Here is a 23,499-nt window from a genome sequence, read left to right as displayed (position 1 = left end):
CATCCTCATCTGTCGAGGAAGCCCAGGGTCCCAGAGGCTGGATGATGCCCAGGGTCTGAACCACCCACACGCCCTCTCTCCTCTCCCTGGTGACCACCAACCATCTTAACCAATGGCCTTCCTGATGGTAACCTGCTGTCTGAACCTTCAGGCACAGCCAACCCTAAGGCTCACGGCTCAGGAAGAGACTTGCCCACTCCATTTCCATAGGAAGACTAGGAAAGGGGTTACAGCAGGAGAGACTGAGATCAGACATCAGAGAGGACTTCCTGAATTTGAACAGTTGTGAGCCATTGGGTAGATAAGGGGAGCTGCACATCCTTTCTCCAACATCCCCCCACCCCCAACAGGCATGCAGGCCCTCTTCTCCACAGCCAGGTGAGCCCTCCACATGTACGGAGGAAGGGCTGTGTGTGTGCGCTGGAAGGCTGGGGGTGACAACAGTGTAAGGGTTCGCGCAGTAGGACTCTTGGTGGCCTGCAGGGAGGGGCGGACAGGCTGGGGGGAGATGTGTCTGTGGGCTGCTGTTGTAGAGGAAGGAAAAGGCTAGGGGTGGGGGTGGGGGTGAGGACTGAGCCCAGGACTGGGGGGGGGGGGGGTGGAGGGGGGCAGAATGCAGACTCAGCCTCCAGAGGAACATTCCGTCCAGAATTCCTCCGCCCTGCGGACTCCCCCTTACTCCTCCCCCCACCTCACAGGCCTGCAATCCACGCAGGTTTGGAAGCCAAAAAGACCCCGTGGCCTCCTCTGGCCAGGGGAATGAGCTGGGAGGTCACTGGGCAGCCCTGCGGGAGGGGAAGGCGCTGGGGCAGTCCGGGCGGGGAGGGGGTGGTCAGGCCTCGAACCAGGCCCCAAAATAGAACCATCAGCAGATGGCCAAGGCAAGGGGGCTGAGAGCACATTTTGGGGTGCTTCAGCGGTGGTGGGGAGGGGTGGGCTCCCTCTTGGCGCCGGTGCCTCCTGAGAAGCAGCACCGTGACCCTCTTCTGGAACCTTCCCAAAGCGGGGTGGGTTCCACAGGAGCCCAGGCCTGCCCTCAAGACCTTGCCCTGGCCTTACTCCACCCTGAAGTATGGGGGACCCACCAGGGTGGGCACAGGAGACAGGAGACCTGAGGGACGCACTGGATGGGCAGGGCAGGGCCCCAGCTGGGAGTGGGGTGCAGGGGAAGGGAACCCCGAGGGTAGCTTGGGGCCGCCCGAGGAAAAGAACAGACTGGAGTGGAAAGTTATGTCTGACTTCCCGCAGCCCCACAGGAGGGTCAGGCCAGCCTACGCCTGTCCTCAACCCTGCCCCAGTGCACCCTCAGAGGCCCAGGGCACCCCTCCAGCCCTGCCCCAGGCCAGGCCAGGGTGTCTGGCACCCCTCTTGCTGTAGACCCCGACATGGTCCCCCTACAGGGGTAGGCACCCGAAGGCTGGGCTTCCCTCTGGCTACGCACCCCTGCAACCTGGCTGGAGCCCTAAGGCAGCTGCTCCATGCCAGCCACCTGGGGCGGGCACAGACTTCTGGCTCTAAAGCCCTGCTTCAGGTCATGTGCCCACGCAGGGACCCAGCATGGCCTTTCCTGCCTAGCACATCAAGTTCAAGTCCACCAGCCTGACTTGTAGACTTCTCGTGGCTAGCCACTCCCTGTCCACCCCACCCCTGTCCTCTCCAGCAGGAGCTCCGCCCACTGTGTGCCGGTCCCCGCCCCACCCCTGCTCCCTCCCTCTCTTCCCCCCTCCCAGCTTCCCCATAACTAGTCCTGATGTCCAGCCCTGCCATCCTTTCCTCCTTTCTCTCTCCTCTCTCCACTGTGTTCAAATCCTACACCAGCCCTGTAACAGGAGGCCCACTGGTCCAAACAGCCCAACACAGGAGGACTGAGGTTCCACGTACCTGAGGCTGGGCACTAAGTGGTTGTGGCTGAAGGACAGGTATTTGGCTCATTCACAGAGGCCTTGGCCTCCAACCTCCAGAGACCAGGTCCCTTCCCAGCAGAGCCTACGAGCAGGATGTCCTCCTGGGTCATCATCTGGGACAGGGCAGGGCCCCAGTTACAAACACCAGCCCCCAGCAAGTACGTGTTAGAAAGTTCCCTTCTTTAACAACTTCAACTGCCAAGTTCTACTTTGGAGTGCAGCTTTTTCTTTTTTCCTCATTAAAAAAATATTCTTTGATCCAAAAAGTAATGTCCTCATTACCTGTCTTCTGTAACCGTAACCCCTCTGTATCTCACCTTTATGATAACAATTCTTAAAAAAAAAATTAAAACTAAGGAAAAAAGTATTCTTCCGGAAGCTTACACCTGTAATCCCTGCTACTCAGGAGGCAGCGATGAAGGTTAGTCCTGGCAAAACAAACCAAAACAAAACAAGTTAGTAACAACCTCTATTTCCATGAAACAAGCCGGGCCTGGTAGTACACACCTGAAATCCCAGCCCCATGGGAGGTGGAGGTAGTCCTAGACCAGCCTAGGCAAAAAAAAAAAAAAAAAAAAGACCCTATCTGAAAAAAATAAAGGAAATTTTCTAGGGCCACTAACTTAAAAGGGCAATCTTAGGAAGTGGTAGGAGGAAACACTTCAGGGTTAGGCTTGGAGCAGAAGAGGGGCTGGCCCACTGCAGAGTCCAGGAAGTGTCTGCTGCTCAGAGGGCTAGCCAGCTAGAGGGACTGATAGAGAGGACTCAGGTATCAGATGACTGAGTTGAAATCCCAGTCTTCCTTTTGCAGTGCTGAGGCTTGAACCCAAGGCCTTGTGCTTGCTAGGCCTAAGCACTTTACCACTATGCTACAACCCTCTTTGGTAGCAGCTCTTGGCCTTTGGCCTCTGCTCCTCATAAGAACACAGCACAGCCCCTCTTTCTAGGACTATGTGGTATGGATAAAGAGCTCATTTTAGGCTGGGTGCCAGTAGCTCACACCTGTAATCCCGCCTACTCAGGAGGCTGAGATCTGAGGATCGATGTTCAAAGCCAACCAGGGCCAGGAAAGTCTATGAGACTCTTATTTCCAAATGAATCACAGAAAAAGCAGGAAGTGGCACTGTGACTCAAGTGGTAGAGTGCTAGCCTTCAACAAAAGGAGCTCAGGGACAGTGCCCAGCTCCTGAGTTCAAGCCTCAGGACTGGCCAAATAAAAGGGGGAAAGGGGGGCTCATTTTTGTAAAGCTTTTCTCCATTGCTCACATGGTAGCCCCATCCACAAGTGAAAGTTCCAAGCCCTCCTCGGACTCCAGCCCCCCACAGACCAGACTGAATCCTGAATCTACAGGGACTTCTGCCCTTTCACTGGTCTGAGGCTCTCTGTGACAAATCCACATTGCCAGGATCACAATTGGTGCACTTTGGACCACTGTGAAATAAAATCAAAGCTTCCAGGCCCCACAGGCCCTGAGATTCCACCACAGTGGATTCAACCATGGTGACCAGCTGACCGGCGGCTGGGTGGCGCAGTGGGTTTAGATACGCTGGGGGAAAGGGACCACGCTCACCCCTGGCAGGACAGAACCAAATGTAAGATTTCATCACTGCTATTCAGAACCACACACACACACACACACACACACACACACACACACACACACACACACACACACACACACACACACACACACACACACACACACACACACACACACACACACACACACACACTAAACTTCTGAATTGCTTATTTATTGCTGGAATTTTCCACTTAAGATTTTCAGACCTCCAGTAACTGAACACAGCAGAAAGTGAAACCTGGACAAGGTGGGGCGGGCGGTGAGGGGGGATTAGGGTCTCTCCTCCCCCAACCTCCCTCCCATCTCCCCCCTTCGCCCAATCAGCTTCCTGTCTCAACTTCCATCTCAAGTCCCCTATGGGACAGCAGGACAGCACCTGTCTGTCCTGGGTACCCCAGCCTCGGGGCTACCGTGGTATCTACTCCAGTTGGCTATGGTCATCTGGAAATTGCTGGGACTGGTTTTGTTTTTTATTTCAGCCGCTGAGAAAAGCTACTTCAGCTCGTCGCTAGCCCTCTCCCCTCCATCCTGACCCCTAGCCTCCCTTGGGGGAGGGAGGGAAGCCCCGGGACCCTTCTGCCCAATGCCAAGCTCTTAGGCAACATCTGTTGAGTCAGATGAACACCCTGGTTGAAGATTAAGCCCTGCTACCCTCCCTGGCTGGCTGGGCACTGGCTGGAAAATATGTTTGGGCAGCAGGGCCTGGCACTGGGCAGAGATTCTGGGTCCAAAATGAAGGATTCGAATGCAGGGGATTCAGCAAGGTCAGAGAGGCCCACCTATGGGGAGCCTGGACCTCACGGTGAGAGGACACAGGAAATGGATGGACGGGAGGGGGGAGGGAGGAAGAGAGGGAGGGGGAGGGGAGCAGAGGCCTGCCCAGTCAGGCTCAAGGGCAAGCAGAGATGGAAAAGGAAGGAAAAATACAAACCCGCCCTTCCTCCCTCTTGTGAACCTGCTATAAGCACTTGCCACAGAGTGGGTAGTGAGGAAACAGGTGCTGAGCGCACTAGGGGTGGGGGTGGGGAGCCTGCCGGGGGGAGGGGCACACTCTCCCCTGTGCTTCCAGCCCAGGCACAGACCCTAGCCCGCTGTGAATCATTTGCCAAGCCAGACATCAGACCTGGACACCTTCCTCCCAGACGCTCGGATAACATGCCTGAGCACCTACTGTGTACAAGACAGTAGACAGCAAGAAGCCAAATAATAATAATAAGATAAAAAAAAACAAAATCCCCTAATCCTAAAGGAGTTTGAGGTGTTCGTGTGGACACAACCTCTTCTAGGAGATAAAAATAAGCAAAGCACACAGGGCACTGGAGGGGATAAGTACTAAGGGGAAGGGGAAGGGCAAGGCTTGGGAGATAGGCTGGCTGGGGGAGGGAAATGTTGGCAGTGGAGAAAGTCTCCCTAGAATCCACAGGAAGTGTGGACTAGGGACCAGCAAGTGCAGAAGTCCAGAGGTAGCAGCCGTGTGCCTGCTACACTGCAGGATCAGCAAGAAGGCTAGGTAGCTAGAACAGAGACAGCCTTTAGAAAGAGACAGGGTAAGAAAGGAAACCTAGGGGTTTACTCCACGTGAGGTGAGAAGCTTTTGAACATAGATACAGTGAATTCATTTGCTTTCTTCTCTATTCTTTCTTTTGTGTTTTCTTGATAAGTACTGGGGATTGGTCTCTGGATTTTGACTTACCTAGTTGGGCAAGCACTCTATACCACTCAGGCTACAAGCTCTCGGTCCTTCTGCAGATAGTTTGAGCTTGCTTTCATTCTTTTAAATTCAAAATAAGAGCCTCGCTGACTTTCCTACCCCAGCTGGCTTCGAACCACAGTTCTCAGATCTGATTTCCTGAGTAGCTAGGATTACAGGTGTGAGCCCTAAGCTACAAGCTAAGTTTAGCCACAAGCTAAGCACCCTACTTAGTTTGTTTTCTTTTATTCACTTTTGCCCCAGGCCAAACTTTACCCCCCCCCTCACCTCTGCCTCCCAAGTAGCTGGGATTACAGGCATTTGCCACTACGCCTTGCACTCATTTCATTCTTTTGACAACTTTACAAGGTAGGTACTACTACTAGCTCCCATTCTGAAGAAGGGAAACTGTGGATGATCGGAGACGCCAGGCAATGGGCTCAGCATCACGCAGCTGAACACAGAGGATAGAGTAGCAGGGACGCAGAAGGAGGGACTTCCCAGACGCTAACTAAAGTTGGGGAGGCAGGTTCTGCATCCGGGAAAGCAGCTTTAGGAACACAGTCAAATCCAGGTGTCCCCCGGCAGCTGCTTCGTCCCTTGTCCATCTCCCGGGCCAGGCAGAGCCCCCTGCACGGGTGGAACATGTCACGGACAGACCAAGCCTCCTGACCCGACTTGGGCGGGCAAGAGTGTTTCTGGATGCTAACAAGCCGCAGGCCCTCCTGTGGAATGCCAGCCTCTGCCCTCTCGGCCTGACCTGTGACCTTGCCTCCATAAACAAGCCTCCCCAGACTCAGGCGCCAGAATCTGGCCTCTGCCCAGTGGTCACGAACCCCTGGACCCTTCCGCCTCTCAAACCAGCCAAGGACATTCCATTCCAGGGTCACAAGGTGGTAGGTAGCTCTGCAGAATCACAGAGCGACTCCCCCCTCCCAGCAGCCAGCTGTGACCCCACAGATATCTCCCTCCCTCCCTCCTTTCCCCCCTTCTCTCACTCTCCCCCCCCCACCCCCCTGCTAGTTCTCAGCCAGACAGCTCAGCCCCTACCCTGCTATTCTTTACCCCATGACCCTCAATAGGGCTCCATGTAACTAAGACTCCACAGCTGGAATGCACCCCTGGGCAGCTGAGGCCCAAGAGGAGGACTGGGCTCTACGGAGAAGTCAACACAGGGCAGGGCCTGGCCAGGGAGAGTGTGAGGACAGTGTCCTGGGCCCGCCGGAGTCTGGGGCCTAAAAGCACGTGTGTCCTTGTTTCTACCCCACCATCAGCACTACCTCCAAGGCCCCCCTACAGCCTATCAGATTGTGCCTCCAAACACTCCTCTGTGACACACCACCAGGCACAGGCACACACATGTGCATACGCAGGTGTGCAGACCCCTCCCAGGCAGCCCCCCTCCCCCCGAGGCCTGCCCCTAGCTGGGATGTGTCTGAGCAGAGGTCTCTCCGCAGCCCACACCTCACAGGGGGTCCTGCCCCATCCAGGCCCTTCTGGAAGCCTGTGTGGGGTGTGTGGCCAGAGACAGCAGGAAAGCAGAGCCCAGCTTGGACGCAGGAACGAACGAGGTGGACGGACTCCCCACCAAAGGACGCCTGACCTGGAGGAAGACAGGTGGAGGGAGACGCCCAGGGCACGGGCCTCTCAACCCTGTCTGCTGGCCAGGCCTCCAGACGCACGATGGCCTTTTATGGGGGTTTCCAAGGCCTCCGTGTCTTATAAAGAGCAGGCCCTATGTCTCATCCAAGAGAACCTCGTGACTCATTTCCTCCCATCCAGCTTCAGCCCAGGAATGGAGGACCCTCCTCCGCCCCGCCTCGTCGAGTTGGGTCCAAAGCAAGGAGTCAGCAGGGGGAGACACGGCCCATCACTCACCACCAGTTCATGGCTGGACGGAGGAACACACGGGGCAGCCACCTGTGGGAGGAGCAGAGACAGACAGTCAGCATCTCTCCTGGGCAGATCCCCATGAAGGACAGCCCCCCACCCCACCCCCCCGGCGGCCAGCCCTGAGCCCCTAGGGCTCTTCAGAAGCCCGCCGACACAGACAGTGTTACTGAGCCACCAAGGAGGCACAGACCACACACGAAACGCACATCAGAATTCAAATCCTGCAAAAGGGATCAGACGCTGATTTGAGGTCAACATTACTCGCAAGGTTTTGTTTTTGACGCTGCCTCAAACCTCATTCTTCCAACCCTCCTACCTCCTTTCCCCATGCCTGGAATTACGACAGAAGATACGGGTACCTGTGGCTCACGCCTGTAATACCAGCTATTCTGGAGGCTGATCTGAGGACCAACGTTCAGCCAGCTGGGGCAGACAAACTGAGGGACTCACCTCCAGTTAACCAGCAAAAAGCCAGAAGTAGAGACGTGGCTCAAGTGATTCAGCCCCAGCCTTGAGAAAAAAAAAAGCCAAGCAACCATAGGAGACCTTAGCTGGGCACTGGTGGCTCACGCCTGTAATCCTAGCTACTCAGGAGGCTGAGGTTTGAGGATCAGGGTTCAAAGCCAGCCCAGGCAGGAAAGTCTGTAAGATTCTCATCTCCAATAGACTCACGAAAGGCTGGAAGTGGTGCTATTGCTCAAGTGGCAGAGTGTTAGGCTTGAGCCAAAGAAGCTCAGAGACAGCGCCCAGGCCCTGAGTTCAAGCTCTGCTCAAACAGACACAAGGGAGGGAAGGAGAGGGGAAAGGAGGATGAGAAGGAGGGAAAGAAGCTCATGACATGACAGCTCAGGACACCCCAACAATCACTGGGGGCGTTGGTCTGACTCTGTGTGCTCCTTTTCTAGCCAGGGCAAGTTTTTCTTAGAGCTCAATGGTCAACCTTGGTGTTAATTCTCCACCCAAACACCAGGCCAGTGACCCACAAGGGGACAGAGAGGAAGCATGGGGTGAGGGGGAGAGGCTTCGAGGAGGCAACTACATGTGCACACGCGTGTGTGCGTGCGTGCACGCGCAAACACACACACACACACACCATACCTAACACTGATGAACATGTACTAAGCATAGTGTGGGGCACAGAGAAGTTAAACAATTTCCCCAGGGTCACACAGCTTCCAAGAGGCTGAGATCTGAACCTGAGCATTCTGATGCTCCAAACATGAAGGGACCTTGCCGCTCTCAGCCTTGTGTTTAGGAGTGAGGAGACACAGGAGCTGCTTCTGAAGCCCACGGCTCCAGATCCACAAGTCTGGAGCTCAGAGGGGCTGATTTACAAGGCACAGGGAGACCCTGAAGGGATCTCCCTGTCCGTGAGGGAACAGCAGGTTCCCAGATCTGCCTGTAGCCTGCAGGGCACGCTGCCTGCCCGGCTCACCAAACAAGGTCAGAGCCACAGGGGACACTGCTGTCCGTGCTGGGCACAGCATGGCTTCCCATCACGGGCTGGACCGGGCCCCTAGGAGACCTCCCCCGCTCACTCCAGTACCTAGGCCTCCCGGGCCCTAGGGCAGCGTGTGTGACAGGTCACAGCCTGGCGGGGCTCCTGTGTCAGAACCCGAGCAGGACTGCCCACCCCACAGGGGACAGAGCCTCAGGAGCACACACTGCCACAGCCGCCCAGAGCCCACCCCGCACCTCCCCGTGGACTGAGACAGTGGGGTGGGGGAGGAGGAAGTCGCATTAGGAGGTGCGCGGCGTGGGCAGGCTAATGCCGTGGGAAGGAGGTCCCTAGGGGGCTCAGCCCCTGATCCCCTGCCTGACCCCCAGGAGCCTGGATCTGACTGGGGGAGAGGGGGTGCAGCAGTCATGCCCTGCGCCCTCAGCACGCATTTCAGGTCAGCCCAAAACTGGCCCACGGATTCGGTCATGTTTCAGCCTCCTGTCTTCCTTTCTATGTTTTGTTTTGTTTTTCTAAAGCAGAGAAATGCTTCCTTAAAAGGCTCCCTCTTCTTCCCTCCAGAGCCCTGTCCCCCCCCCCCCAAACACACACACACACCACCTCTCAGGAGCCTGGAACACGCCAGGCGGCACCAGGGCCCCGTCCCAGACACCTGGCACCGGCAGTCCCTGTCCTCCACTGACCCCTGGGGGCCCGGCTGGGCAGCCTGCTCTGCAGAAGCGCAGCCCCAGGGTCGACGGGGGTCTCTGTGCCCACCCTGCCTCGTTTGCCTCCAGGACTGGAGCACAGGGTGGCAGACTCAGACCCACGCAATCAGCCTTGGGCAGGCAGCTTCACCAGCAGTACATACCGCCAAGGGTCTAGACGAGGAACTCACGGGGCCCAAGCCACCACAAACCCATCCATGACACCACGATCACCAGGATTATGCTCCCTCTGGGCAGAGGAGGAAACGGAGGCCACGAGGAGCAGGATGTGAACCCAGAGGGGGCTGAGAGACATTCCCAGGAGGTTCCAGAGGGCCCAGAGGTGGGAGGCAGCCCTGTGCTGAATTCATGCCTCAGTACCCAGCCTGCACTGGGACTCATTTGATAGCTTTCATAGATGGAGAAACTGAGATCCTGGCGGTCTCAGTCTTCCCAGCACCACAGTGGAGCAGTGACCTCTGTCTGGGATGTGGCTGGGTTTGAGGGTGTTCCCAGACCCAAGAACCCACGCCTGGCATTCATCAGCCCACACCTCGAGTAGGCTCTCAACTTCAAGCGTCCCCGGGCACGATGCCAACATCACGGTCCCCAGCGCGGTGCCAGGAGGAGAGGGTCTAAGAGCGCCAGACAGCAGCCAGACGGTGCCCAGTGTGGCTGCTGAGCTTCCCGCATGACCTGGCTCTAGTGTCCTCTCAACCTCACAGCCCACAACCCAAAGCACTGCATAAGCAGTGAGCTCCTCTCCGTCCTTGGAGAGCCTAGCTGTGTTTGACCTCAGGGCCTTTGCATATGCTGTTCCCTCTGCTTCAGCTATCTATATGGCTGTGTTCTCCTCCTCCTTTTGGTTTCAGCTTTACCTTACCACTCTAAAGGGGACTCCCTGAGTCTCTAAGCTTTGTGAGAGCGCACACACACACACACACACACACACACACACACACACACACACACACACACACACACACGCCCCTTTCTCTTCCTTCACAGACCTAATCCCAATTTATAATGATACACTCATGCCTCCTTGTCTAGAAACTGTCTCCTTCTCTCTAAACCGAATGTCACAGGGCAGGAAGCCACTCTTATTCATCACATGCACCCCAACACAGAACCAGCGCACAGTAGGTAGACACTAAAATCTGCTCGAAGACTGCACATTGGCATGAGTCCTGAGAAAGGGAAGCATCGTTGCCGTCTGTCACATACCTACTGTGTGCCAGGTACATGGCTACTCCTGTGCCCTAGCTGCCCATCTTTCTGAGGCCTTCTAACCTGCAACAACATTCTCCAGATGAAGAAACCGAGGCTCCAAGACAGCAGGACACAGCCCACCCATGGGAAAGAGGCGAAATCCGGCTCAGCAGCTCCATGCAGCATCTCGACCAAGCAAGGAAACCTCAGACTCCTGGCCAACACAGCCCCGGTCACCTCTCCATCTGCAAGTGACAGGACTTGGGCTCTAGCTGGATGGCTCTCTCTGTCCCAAGGCTCCAAGTGAGATCTAAGGTCCCAGCTTTGGTCACATAAGTCCCTGGCACCTGGCCTGGCCGAGTGGAGGGACCTCACCCCAGGCCGCTGGACCCGCAGGGGTACACCGGACAGCCCACTCCCCAGACCCCAGCTGAACCTCGTCAGTCCATGGGTCCAGAATTCCATCTAAGCCTCGGATGAAATAGTCTTGGATTTTCTTCTTCTTTCTTATTAGTCTTGGGTGTTTTGGTTCGTTTGTTTTGTTTCTGGTTGGTTATGGGGCTTGAACTCAGGGCCTGGGCACTGTCCTTGGGCTCTTTTTGCTCAAGCTTGCTTCACTCTACCAGTTTGAGCTACAGCTCCACTTCCGGTTTTCTGGTGGCTTACTGGAGGTAAGAGCCTCACAGAATTTCCTATTGGGACTAGCTTTGAACTGCGATCCTCACATGTCTGTCTCTGAGTAGCTAGGATTGCAGGCATGAGCCACCAGCACCCAGCCTGGGGTGTTTTTGTTGTTGTTTTCTATCCTGGAAAAATGTACAGAACATACATGTCCCACTATCATCATTTCTAAGTGCAGAAGCAGCTGTATTAAGTCTACTCACAGTGGCATACAACCACCGTCAGCTTCCCTGAGTCCTGGGAACCACCAGAGCAAATGGCTCAACCCTAAAGGGCAGCTGTGGAGAGCCTATTTCACACGATTAGTCAGAGTCCATTGGTCAGAGTCGCAGCTCCTGAGTGGTTACCGAGGGGATGGAGTCGCTCACCTGGAGGACCCCGGAGCTACGGGCAGGCAGAGCAGCCCCCTGCCCCATGACGTCACCCACGTGGCCTTCGTGGCAGAGGTGTGAGGGCAGAGGGAGGGAGGTTGCTCCCTCACCAGACTGCTCTCACCCAGGCTTGATTTTTAGTGTTTGGTTGACTCCACCCTGTGTGTTATGAGCTAAATTGTGCAACACACACACACACACACACACACATACACACACACACACACACACACACACACACACACACACACACACACACACCAAAAAAAAATTCCTATGTCAAAGTTCTAACCCCTGGGACTTCAGAATGTGGCTCTCTATGGAGACAGGGTCTCTAAAGAAGTGATTAAGTAAGGTCACTAAGAGGGTGGGTACTCTAATAAACAGCGCCATAGGAAAAGGACTTCCTGTGTGTGTGTGTGTGTGTGTGCATGTGTGTGTGCACATGTGTGTGTGTGTGTACGTGTGTGTGTAACCCCAACCCAAGCTGACTCAGACACCTAACAAAATGTTTTCAAGATCCATCCACGTTGTACTGTGTGTCGGAATTCCCTTCCTTTTTTAGATGGAAAATGATTCCAGCTTGGCACGGGTGGCTCACGCCTGTCATCCCAGCTACTCAGAAGGCTGAGACCCAGAGATCTCAATTCAACGTCAGCCTGGGCGGACAAATCGACCGCACCAAGTCTTCTCTCCAAACTAACCAGCAAAAAAGCCCGAAGTGCAGGTGTGCCCAGCTGTTTCACAGCTCAGTCCTCACACCCCAAGGAGGCAGCCATTAACATCTATTTCCAACCCACGGGAGGCAATGAGGACAGACAGAGCTGCCACCTGGCCAGCCCGGCTCACAGACCCGTCTCTCACGCACTACGGCCACACAGCAGGACTGCAGGACACAGAGAAGGTGCAGGCAACCCGGGCAGACTCCCTGCCCGGGAGCCGGGAGCCGGGACAGAGGACTCATGTCTTCCATTCTTCTGTTGTGTATCACCCACTCCTTTCACAACACCCCTATAGGAAGGAAGCACGTGGGCCATTTCCTCAGAGAAGGCCCAGTGCCGGCCTGACACCCCTTGAGAAAGAGATATAGCTTGAAAGGAAGAGGCGAGGAAAGGGCATTTGAGGTGAAAAATAACACACAAATGAAACATGGAAGTGGGAATATGTCCCCTTTTGCTGGGACACAGGACAGGAGAAAGGAAGGAAATAGGGACGCAGAGATGGGGACGGAAGGGAAGAAGATGGAAGATTGGCCACTGCTCCAACTATGGCTTCACCGTGAGCATCTATGCAGGGCTGGACAAGGAGTTAAGACTTGGTTGCTGGTACTGGGGTACATGGAAGGTACCGGAGTAGGAGAGGGACCCGGCTGAAGCCGTGCTCTGGGTGCCATGGCTCATGTCTGTAAACCTAGTTACTCAGGAGGATAAGATCTGAAGATCTAGCCTTTGCAGAAAAGTCTGTGAGACTCTTCTCTCCAATTAGGTACCAGAAGTGAGCCAGAAACAGAAGTGTGGCTCATGTGGTAGAGCTCCTTGAGAGAAAAAGGTAAAAGATAGCACCTAAGCCTTGAGTTCAAGTCCCCAATCCTAACCAAAACAAAAGGATAAAAGGATAGAGAAAAGGAGTCTTCAATGCCAGAGACACCCTGAAACTCAGGGGCCCTGCGTACTCCAACAAAACAGATGAGCCCACTCAGAGCGAGGGAGGGTACACCCCGCCCTGCCCAGGGAACCTGCAGCAGGAGGTAGCAAATTTCTAAGCCTGATCACTCCAGTTGACCTCTATGGGAGCAAGAACCATGAAGGGTCCAGACTCCACACCTACGACTGAGCGATCACGAGAAGACCACCCCTCATCTGCAGGTATCCCAGACCTCATTGCTCCCAATACAAATCTTCTGGCCCTGTCGAGGAAGGCCTCCCTGGGAGCTAGGCAAGGGCAGGCTTCAGGGCCCAGCCCTGGGCCTTCCAGGGGAGAGCAGGGGTCCTGGGAGGAGGTGGCCTCTGCTGGTTCCATATCCTCTAGGCCTGCACCCTCCCCTCCGGGCGCACGCCCTATCTAGACCTTGTTCCAGCCTCTCCCTGCTCCCAGCACCGGCCGTTTCCTGCCCTTATATAGAGTTCTGCTAGGACAGGGACAGGAAGTATGGCCAATTCCAGGAGGCAAGAAGGGGCCTGTCCCAGGACACCTCAAACCTGGGGCATGTCCCAATCTTGAGTCGCCTGAGAGCCCAGGGGCCACGGAGGACATGGAGGGGACCTGAATCCTGGGGGAGACGTGACACAGAGTCCCACAGCACTGACTAGGGTCGTGATTTCCAGAGATCCCAGGCCTTTCTCCCCCAAATCCTCCTCAGACACATTCCTTGTGGTTCGTGGACCTAATCAACCGGCCTCTATGGCCCCAGCTGTCCTACCAGCTGTCCCTCCAGCCGAGCAGGGCTCTGAGCGAGGCTCTCCCAGCAGGAGACACCTCCCCAAGCCCTTTCCTGAACCCACATGGAGCTCCTACCCTCAACCCAAGGGCCGCTCCACAAACACTCAGACTAGGTAAGTGCAGAGACAGCTGGGTGTGCCTGAGCGGGCCCTTCTGCAGGTGGAATGTGGCATTCAGAGCAGCCCTCTGTCAGAAGATTCCAGATTGACAAAGAAGAGGGTGGGACCAAAGCCGTCCCCTTTACGGCCAGCCTAGACAGCAGCAGTCAAAGGCATCCAGATTATTCCACCCTGGAGGCTCCAAAGGTGGCCTCCTAGGAGAGACACCCTGAGACCCAGGGACCCAGCCTGCAGCCACCCTCCCACACCCAGGGAAGAGAAGGTCAGACAATGGGCAGGAGACTCAAGTGGGAAAGGAGAGGGCACAGCCAGGGCACACAGTTTGGCCCAAAGCTTGGTGCTGGCCAAGCTGGACTCATGGTCTTGCCACCACTAGCCACCTCCTGGATCTACCAGATCCCTGCCCAGCACTGATGGGCCCCTCCCTTTGCCCACCACCAGACCACCCCAAATTGTCAAGCTAGAAGCCTGCTGTCTCCCCTGAGTCCTCCTTGCCATTCCTCCCACCAAGTCTGGATAAATCTGCCCCCCTAAATAGCAAGTCACCACCACACTGCCCCCCGCCCCCCCAAAGCAGAGATGGTGGAGACAGCCCTGTCTCATGTCCTCGCCCTCGGTCTTATGCCTCTGATCTGTTCTCCACTTGGCAGCCAGCACTCCCTGCTCTATGGGTAAGGCCCAAATGCCCTAATATGGCTGCCACAGCCCCTGGGGACCTGGTTGGCTCTCTCTCTCTCCCAGTCCCATTCCTCCACGTTCAGGTCTGTACCGGGTCCAGACACTCCAGTCCCAGGCAGAGGCTATCAGTCCATTTTACAGATGAGGAAACGAGGCAGTGGGAAGTCACATCCTCAGTCTAAGGTCACCCAGACAGGAAGAAAATGCAACTGGACCCAGAATTCCTTTCTGGCACCATGCAAGGCCTCAGGTTTGTGGGGGCCGCAGGAAGCTTTTTACAGAAGGCACAGCTTCTGAGACAGGAGGAGAAGGGGACACAAGAGAGCAGTTGGTAAGGCCCTGGACATAGATGGCCAAGCCGAACTGAGTTACTCATGACCTGCAGGGCTGGGCTGAGGTGAATGTCCACTGCCCCAGAGAGGAGGTCTGACCCCCCCCACCCCCACCCCGAGCCAATAAGAGTGCATAGGTGTACTAAAGTGATCAGGAACAGAGGACAAAGGATAGAGGCAAGAAGATGGCGGGGTGCTGGGCAGTTGGATACTACCAAGCTACTGGCCCAGGACTGAGGAGAGCCAGGCCTGTGTGCTGAGTGGCAGTGCCGAGTGGGTAGCTTGGAATGTGGCCTTCAGAGCTGCCTTTGGAATCCAAGAAGCAGGGGGTGCATGACACGACCTGAGGCACGGAGAAGAGCCTCTAGGAAGTTCCTGGAAGCTGCTAAAGGGCTGTGGTCTGTGGTCGGGGTTAGGTTGGAAGAACAGCCAGAGGAGGAGACAGGCCTAAGAACCAGGACCACACAGTCACTCACAGCTCCCTGCAGGGAAGACAGGGACAAAGGAGACCGGTCCCTGCTGACAGGGCGAAGACTGGCACGTAAAACAGAAGCACAAACCAGACACTGCTGTCATAAAAGGATGAAGAAACTACTCTGAATAGAATCGCAGTCCAGCTGCTTTTCCCAAAATCACACCCAGAGGGAGGCCCTGGGCCCCTCCCTTGGCTCCACCTCAGTTTGGTCCCTAGACCAGAGCTTTAAGGGGACAAAGTCTTTGACCTTAAGCTGTGCTACAACAGTAAGGCCGGAAGGATGTGTAGGGGGGAAAAATTCCAAGTGCAATGGGAAGACCTACAGAGTCAAAGGGGAGCTACCCAGGAGAGGAAGGTGACAGGACAGGTTGAGCCAGGCACAGAACAGAATTCCATGACTAGAGCCGCACAGACCCAGCCGGCATCAGCCCATCATCACCCCTTTCCTTCTTAACCACCCGACAGCATGCAGGGCCCTCCTCTACACCTGCAGGGTCCTTACAGGTTTCTTATAAGTGTTCACTGCCCTGTTGCCTAACCCTGAGGGTGTCCTGAGCCCATGGCTGCCTCCAATAGAATGACAGCTTCCTCCCACCCCTTGCCAACCAGTCCTGGGACTTGAACTCAGGGCCTGGGCCCTGTCCTTGAGCTTTTTTGCTCAAGACTAGCACTCTACCACTTGAGCCACAGCTGTAATTCTGACCATTTTTTTCCGACTTTTTAAATTGTTAAGAGTCTCATAGACTTTCCTGCCCTGGCTGGCTTCAAACCGTGATCCTCACATTTCACCCTGCTGAGTAGCTAGGATTACAGGCGTGAGCCACTGGCACCCAGCAGAAAGACGGTTTTTGAGAAGGAAAAATGCTGCCCAAATCAACTGCACACATTAATCATAAGGAATGCTCTAATTTCAGTACCATTAAAATACAAAAAAGAGAGAAAACCAAGAACAGGATGGAAAGCAAATCCTGCCACATATTAATCAGAGGAAAATTCCATATTTGCTGTCTCTCTCTGGCTTTATGTTGCTAGGTCCCGCCAAAGGGCATTTCATCCACTCTCCTGACACAAGCACTAAACTGGGACTGCTATTGGACAGTAGGTTCTAGTCTGTAAGATTATCACACCTCTGTGTAACAGCTCCTTATTTCCAAATGCCTGAACATACCATGAGCTTCCACTGACAGCAAGAGGGAGCCAGGCATGGACTCCCAAACCATTTCTGCCACAGACCAACTACAGAGGCCTAGCTCACCTCCATCAGCCTCAACTCGCTCATCTGTAAAATGGGGGCAAGGAAATCTACACAGCCAGGAATACTTAATAACGTCTGACTGAGGTCAGGGTTGAGTAATGGCAGTGTTGACTTGGCATGCATGAGGCCCTGGGTTTGATTCTCAGCACTGAAAAAAATAAAGTTGACTGAGATCCAAGTGATAAAAATGTCTGGAGCAGAGTCATGCTACGGTAGCTGCCGTGCAATCCCTGCTCCTCTCTGCACCCCAACGTCCACATCTGCAAAGCCATGAATTGGCCCGTGCAGGCTGGTATGTCGGGGCCAGTCCTAAGCATTGCATGCCCCTCGAGTCACTCAACCCCACCTCCACCCCAGGTTCTACCCTCAGCCCAGTTTCACAGAAAAAACTGAGAAGCAGTAACAGACTGCCAGGAGGAAAGGGATTTTTTTTGGGGGGGGTCCGGTTGTGGGGCCTGAACTCTGGGCCTGGGCGCTGTCCCTCAGCTTTTCAGCTCAAGGCTAGCGCTCTACCACTTGAGCCACACAGTGCCACTTCCAGCTTTTTTCTTTTTGCTTATGTGGTGCTGAGGAATCGAACCCAGGGCCTTGAGATGCAAGGCAAGCGCTCTACCACTAGCCACCTTCCCAGCCCCAGGAAAGGGATTTTTTTTTTTTTTTTTTTTTTTTTTTTTGTCGGTCGTGGGGCTTGAACTCTGGGCCTGTGCGCTGTCCTTCAGCTCTTCAGCTCAAGGCGAGCGCTCTACCACTTGAGCTACAGCGCCACTTCCGGTTTTCTGGTGGTTTATTGGAGATAAGAGTCTCAGGGTCTCTCCTGCCCGGGCTGGCTTTGAACCGCGATCCTCAGATCTCAGCCTCCTGAGTAGCTAGGATTACAGGCGAGAGCCACCAGCACCCGGCAGAAAGGGATTTTTTAAAGATCCTATTTACCTAAGTTGAAAGGACGTTGGGACACTATCCAATGCCAGCACTTCTCCACTTAACAACAGAACTCCCTTTCCTTCTCTGCTTTCAGTGCTTACATGGCATAAGCTTCCGTTATCTGCAAATTCACTCATGTAGAAAACTCCTGGTCTACAGATGGCAGGGGCAGGAGGTAACATAATTGTTCTGCACTATTAGCACACAGCCAGGGTTGGTGTTCTGGAAGCCCATCTGCTATTAGGGACCAGGCAATCCTAGGAGCACCCCCCCCACACTCCTCCACCGGAAGCAGGAGGTCCTGAGCCAGGGCAGCCCAGCTCTGTGGTGCTCCTTTAAGTCCATCTGCGACTATGGCAGGAAGCCCCTCTCCCTCCCCATTAGCCAGCAGCAGAGACTTGAAGCGAGGCCAGCCCTGCAGGAGAAGGCCGCTGGAAGCCTGGCTGTCACCAGCATTGTTCAGCGCCATTTGACGCATATCCACCCCGTGCAACATTTCCTTGTTCCGGGAAAGATCTGAGAGATGCAGGCATCGAAGGCAGGTTTGCGGGAAGGCTGGGGAAGGAAGACTGTGGAAGAGCTGGCTCTCTCGGGCTCAGAAAACACAGGAATGGACAGGAGAATGGACAGGAGAGGAAGCTCCTATCAGACAGAGACACAGTGACCCAGAGCACCACCATAGGCATGCTGACGTGTCTCCACATAGCTCCCAACACCCGGATTGGGCGTACACGTAACCAGAACACTCTGCCAGATGCAGTGACTCCCCGGTGTACTCCTGCTCCACCCCACCCCAATCAAAACTACCCAGATGGAAAGACACAGGCCAGTAAGCCAAGTCCGTGCCTATAATCCTAGCCTGCAATTGCAGGAGGCTGAGATGTGAGGACTGCAGTTCAAAGCTAGCCCAGGCAGGAAAGTCCATGAGACTCATCTCCAATTAACCACCAAAAAGCTGGAAGTGAAGCTATGGCTCAAGTGGTTGAGCCTTGGGAGAAAAAGCTAAGGGGCAGTGCCTGGGCTCTGAGTTCAAGCCCCAGTGTTGGTACCAAAATCATATTAACAATAACTAATAATAATAATAATAAAAACACTAGCCTCACCAACATCCCCACAGCTGGAACAGTGCCTTTGAGTACAGTTAACTTCAAGATGCTTGGGGTGAAGGGGGGAGGGGCACAAGAGCAGCCTGAAATTGAAGGGTCAGAAGTGTGGAAAGCAGGAATTTTCTGTGCAGAGGAGGCAGAGGGGAGCCCAGGGCTCAGTGTGCACTTTAGACACATTATCCCACTTAATCCTTCCAACAACAGAACAGGTACAAGTAATGCCTCCTTTTCCACAAGGTCACTGAAGCTTACTTAGCCAGGAGAAATGAGTGGGCCTGGCCAGGCCCTAGGGGCTCCCGCCTGTAATCCTAGCTACTCAGGAGGCGGAGATCCAAGGACTGCAATTTGAAGCCAGCCTTGGCAAGAAAGTCCATGAGACTCTTATCTCTAATTAACCACCCAAAAAAGCAGGAAGTGGAGCTGTGGCTCACATGGTAGAGCACACCAGCTTTGAGGGAAAAGCTAAAGGACAGAGCCTAGGCCCTAAATGGAAGCCCAGTACCAGCATGAGAAAGACAGAGAGACAGAGACAGAGACAAAGACCAAAAAAGAGAGAGAATTGAGAAAACAAGAGAAAGAAAAAGAGTCGAAGAGAAAGAAAGAGAATAAGAAAGAAAGACAAGAAGAAGGAAAGAAGGAAGGAAAGGAAGGAAGGGAGGGAGGGAGGAGAGAAGGGAGGGGAGGGGGAGGAGAAGGCTAAAGTCTCACAGCCAAGGGTTGTTGAGCAGGACACAAACACAAGGGAGCCAGACTGCGAAGTGTGTGTGTGTGTGTGTGTGTGTGTGTGTGTGTGTGTGTGAGAGAGAGAGAGAGAGAGAGAGAGAGAGAGAGGAGAGAGAGATCTTAATTTGTTACTAGCTTTTAGTAGTTGTAAGGGGGTTTCAATTCAACATGAAAGTTTGTGACTATAATGAATGCATCTTGACCAAGCAGACCGCAAATTTTGTGCAAGGCAAATCCTTGGATACTTAGAAGAAAAGTTAGGGGGAGGATGGTGGGAGGAGCCAATGCAGAAGAAGCCAGAAAGGGGATGTTGGCATGGCCCTTGCTGGCCAGGGCCCCTTGCTCTGAGAACCATGAGGATCAAGGCATTTAGGCTGCTGTGATTCAGTGTCTGGTCCTCTGGTAAGCATTTCCAGAGCCCCAGACAGCTCTACAGAGTCTAGGAGCCACCTGCCCTCCCGAGACTCTAGTCATTACTCACTGTTACTTTGCCTCAGCACCCACCCCCAGCGCATCCCTTCCTCCCTCCCTGTTTCCTGAGACTAGCCAGCAAGGAGCTCTGACATCTGCCTTGTTCCCTCCTTCAGTCACTTGGCTAGCCCTGGTCCTGCCAGTGCACCCCTGCCTGAGTCACTGGGACAGCCCAGCGCGAGCCCCCTCACCCCTGACAGCCGCTGTCCTCTGCTCCCGGCCAAGAAGCAGCTGCCTGGAGGAGTCATCGCTGGGCAAAGAACATCTCAATCCTGTGGCCAGAAGGGAGCTTCGGAGCATCTCAGCAGGCACCCAGCAAATACCTGAAACTCTTCTGGATCCCTACGTCCACCCTGGACAGCAAAGGCCTCTCAAGACCAGGAGGAGCCTCTGACCAGAAAGGTTCAAGGGCTTGCAAAATCTCAGCAACTCTCCTAACTCCAATTCTCCTAACTTCTTTCCTTCCACAAGTGAGCTAGCTGCAGTGCTTGGGGGGAGGGCTCCTCCCAATTCCACCCTCTCTCCCTCCCCCTATAGAAGGTTTGCTGCCCCCCCTCCCCATGCTGGCCTTGGGAGCTCTAAGGAGGGCAAGAGAAAGGGGGAAGGAAGGGGCTGCAGCCAGACAGGAGTTAATTGAAGAAAATCACGTTCTGACCAAGAGAGGGGAGAGGGACCTCAGGCTGATGCTGCAGAACTGCCCAGAATCCCGGAAGATAGAGCAGGGGAGCTGGGGAGGCTCTGGGAAGGCAAGACCAGGCCCTCTGAACTTAATGAGGAGAGGAATTCCTGGGGTCCCAGCTGGGGACTTGTAAGGCCTGCCCTTCTCTGGCTCACCTCTCCTCCCTTACCCAGATTCCTCACCCCTTCTCACCCCAGTTCTCCCAGGGCTCCAGCCTGGAATCTAGGCCTGGCCGCACCTCCGCTCCCACGCTCGACTCGGCCAGCACAACGCAGCCGGCCACAACAGACCAGCCACATGTGTGCCGTGGTAAGGCCACTTCTGAGCTACCCAGAATTCCTCCCGAGGAACCTTCGTGTAACTCTCAGGCTCGCCCACCCTCCCCTGGGCAGCTGCACACAGCCCAGGCAACAAGCCCCTGCCAAGGCCCTGCCCAGTCCCCGTGAAGTAGCAGCGGTCATACAGCGTGTTCATGGGCAAACCCGCTTCTCCTGCTTTCCCACGTCTTTACAGATGACTAAAGGAGAGTACTAGCTGGCTGAGTAAGCCATTGCAGACTGCCAGAAATGGGATGATGGGATGGACTTGGGAATGGGGGGGGGGAGCACTATGGATTTATTTATTTTTATTTCTTTTTTTTTTTTGCAGTACTGGGGACACCCCAATCTTTCTGCTTTTAGTTTTTCTGATACAGTCTCTCGCTTTTGCCTGGCTCAGCCTCTGATGAAGATCCTCCACCCTCCTCCTCCTGAATGGCTGGAATGACAGACATCACCATTATAGTCACTCAACACCTGTGACATGCTGGTACCTGGCTTTAGAGATACACAAAGGCCACTTACAGTCAGCTGGGGCATGGCTGCCATGCAGTACCCAAGCTCCTCCACTCTCACTAGGGGGCCTGCTCCTGTCCATTCGCTCACTCACTCACTTAAGGAGCCATGGGCCTACACGTGCCAGCCAGATGGTAAAAGATGACCCCCAAGGTGAGTCTCGGTATTTAGAAATGGGAGCTGCCTGCAGTCTACCCTTCCTTCTGCCAGCTGCAGCCCAGGCTCAAGTAGAAACTGAAGGATTTCCCACCCAGGAAAGAGTTCTCAGCCTGCTCAGCCTCCAGATCCAACAGGGAAAGAGGCACACAGGAAGGAAGCCCCGGGCAGACACAGTGGCAGGAAGAGGAGTTTCCAGCCCCAAGCTGAGGAATCACCACACAGGCCTCCAGGGACCCAGATCCTGGATGCAACCCTTTCCCTGGGCATCTCTGCTGCACCTCTCATGTTTCTCCTATGCTGAAACCTTCTGCTGCTCCCCTTCTTTAATCTGGCCCACCCTCAGGCCCCAACACCGTCTCTGAGCTCTCACACATGACATCTTTAAACCATACAGACTGAACTGAACTCAGCATCCTACAAATGGTATCTCATGCCAGCACCCCTGGAGCACACTGACTCCATTTCACAGATGCCAACACTAAGGCTTGGGCCAACATGGCACAGGTAAAAGTAGCAGAGCTGGGAGAGACACCAAGTTTGAGGTCACCAATCCAGGCTATTTACTTCATCCAGCCTTATTACATGCACACATCCCCCTGTACCTGAAGATGTCTTTGCTTTCCTCTTCCCCACTGGAAAACTCCTCAACCTTCAAAGTCCATCTCAGAGGTTTTTCTCCAAAGCCTTTCCACTCAGCCAGCCCTCTGGACATTCCCACTGTATCTTGCAGAAATATCCTATCTACTCCTCTTTGTCTCCCACTAGACTGTGTCTCCCTGGCCTTTCCAGCCCTATACCTGGCACCTTGCCTGGCACAGGGTAGATGCTCTAAAAGGCTGTTAACATGAACAGTCAGGAGGTGGAAAGGGTCCAGCTGGATGTGTGTGGACACTAGCCCCGTGCTGGGTGAATGGACATTGAGCCTGACGTCAGGCACTGGCCTGGGGACCACCGACACCTCCAGCCTCAATCTCAAGAGGGCATCCAGAGCCCCAGTCACAGCCCAGCACCCCAGCTCAACCCCCCCTTCCTGGCCTGGCCCCTGTCTGCTCCACCAGCTCTGCTGTTTCTGGGAGTCTCAGCCGGTGATTAGGGCCCTAATCACCAGGACTTCCTGCCAGTGACTGCCAGCGGTGGGGGTGGGGCCAGAGCAAAGCAAGGTCAATCCAAGGTGAAGTTCCACAGCCTGGGACCATGGGAGGGCTCTACCACCATCACCACCTTTACAGACAGAGGGACTCAGATGGACTCCCAGACCTGCACCTCTCCAGTCCTTGGGCTGACAGATGAGGACACAGGGACATAGAGGGGAAGGGACTCATCTAAGGGACAGAGCCAGGTGTTAGTAAGGAGCAGGGGGTATGGGTACCCCAGGGCAGAGGCCCACTCCTAGACTGAACCCACAGCTGGCTCCCTAAAGGCGAGTTGTGGGCCAGTTGATTGCCAGGGCTGGTGGAGCTCAGGGACCAAGGTCAAAGGTGAGACCCACCTTTGAGCCAGGGCCTGGAAATGAGGCAGAGATGAGCAGAGATGGAGGGAAGTGAGATGGGCCCTTCCCGAAGGCATCCTCATCAGCCTCCACCCATGCTTCCTCCAACGGAAAGCTTAAGGCCTTTTACAGCTGTGCCTGGGTAAGCCAGGGGTCCGGAAATGGAGTTCACCCCTGACCCAGAGCAATCCAGCCTCTCTGGGTGGAGAGCACCGTTTGGCAGGCCTTGAGGGTTGACCCTTGCTAATGAGAAATGCCAGGGCCACGGGAGAGTAAGCCCAGGAGCCCAGGGAGGGCAAGGGCCTGCGATGAAAAGGGACAGTGGCCAGGAGCCCCACCCA

At 54.8% G+C, this 23,499-nt stretch overlaps 1 protein-coding gene across 17 annotated transcripts in view; it reads right to left on the bottom strand.

Annotated features, from left to right (window-relative positions):
- Positions 1-23,499, bottom strand: part of Tns1 (tensin 1) — a 161,721-nt gene that overhangs the window by 98,120 nt on the left and 40,102 nt on the right. For all 17 annotated transcript variants that reach the window (XM_070017457.1, XM_070017435.1, XM_070017513.1 and 14 more), the window contains exon 2: positions 7,056-7,097. The gene's annotated coding sequence lies outside the window, so the exon portion shown is untranslated. The remainder of the gene's footprint in view (positions 1-7,055; positions 7,098-23,499) is intronic.

Source organism: Dipodomys merriami, unplaced genomic scaffold, assembly GCF_024711535.1.
Source record: "Dipodomys merriami isolate MVZ:Mamm:240054 unplaced genomic scaffold, mDipMer1.0.p SCAF_1, whole genome shotgun sequence".
Taxonomy (NCBI): Eukaryota; Metazoa; Chordata; class Mammalia; order Rodentia; family Heteromyidae; genus Dipodomys; species Dipodomys merriami.
The sequence above is the reverse complement of the archived record's forward strand: the minus strand, read 5'-3'. Positions and strand labels throughout refer to the sequence as shown.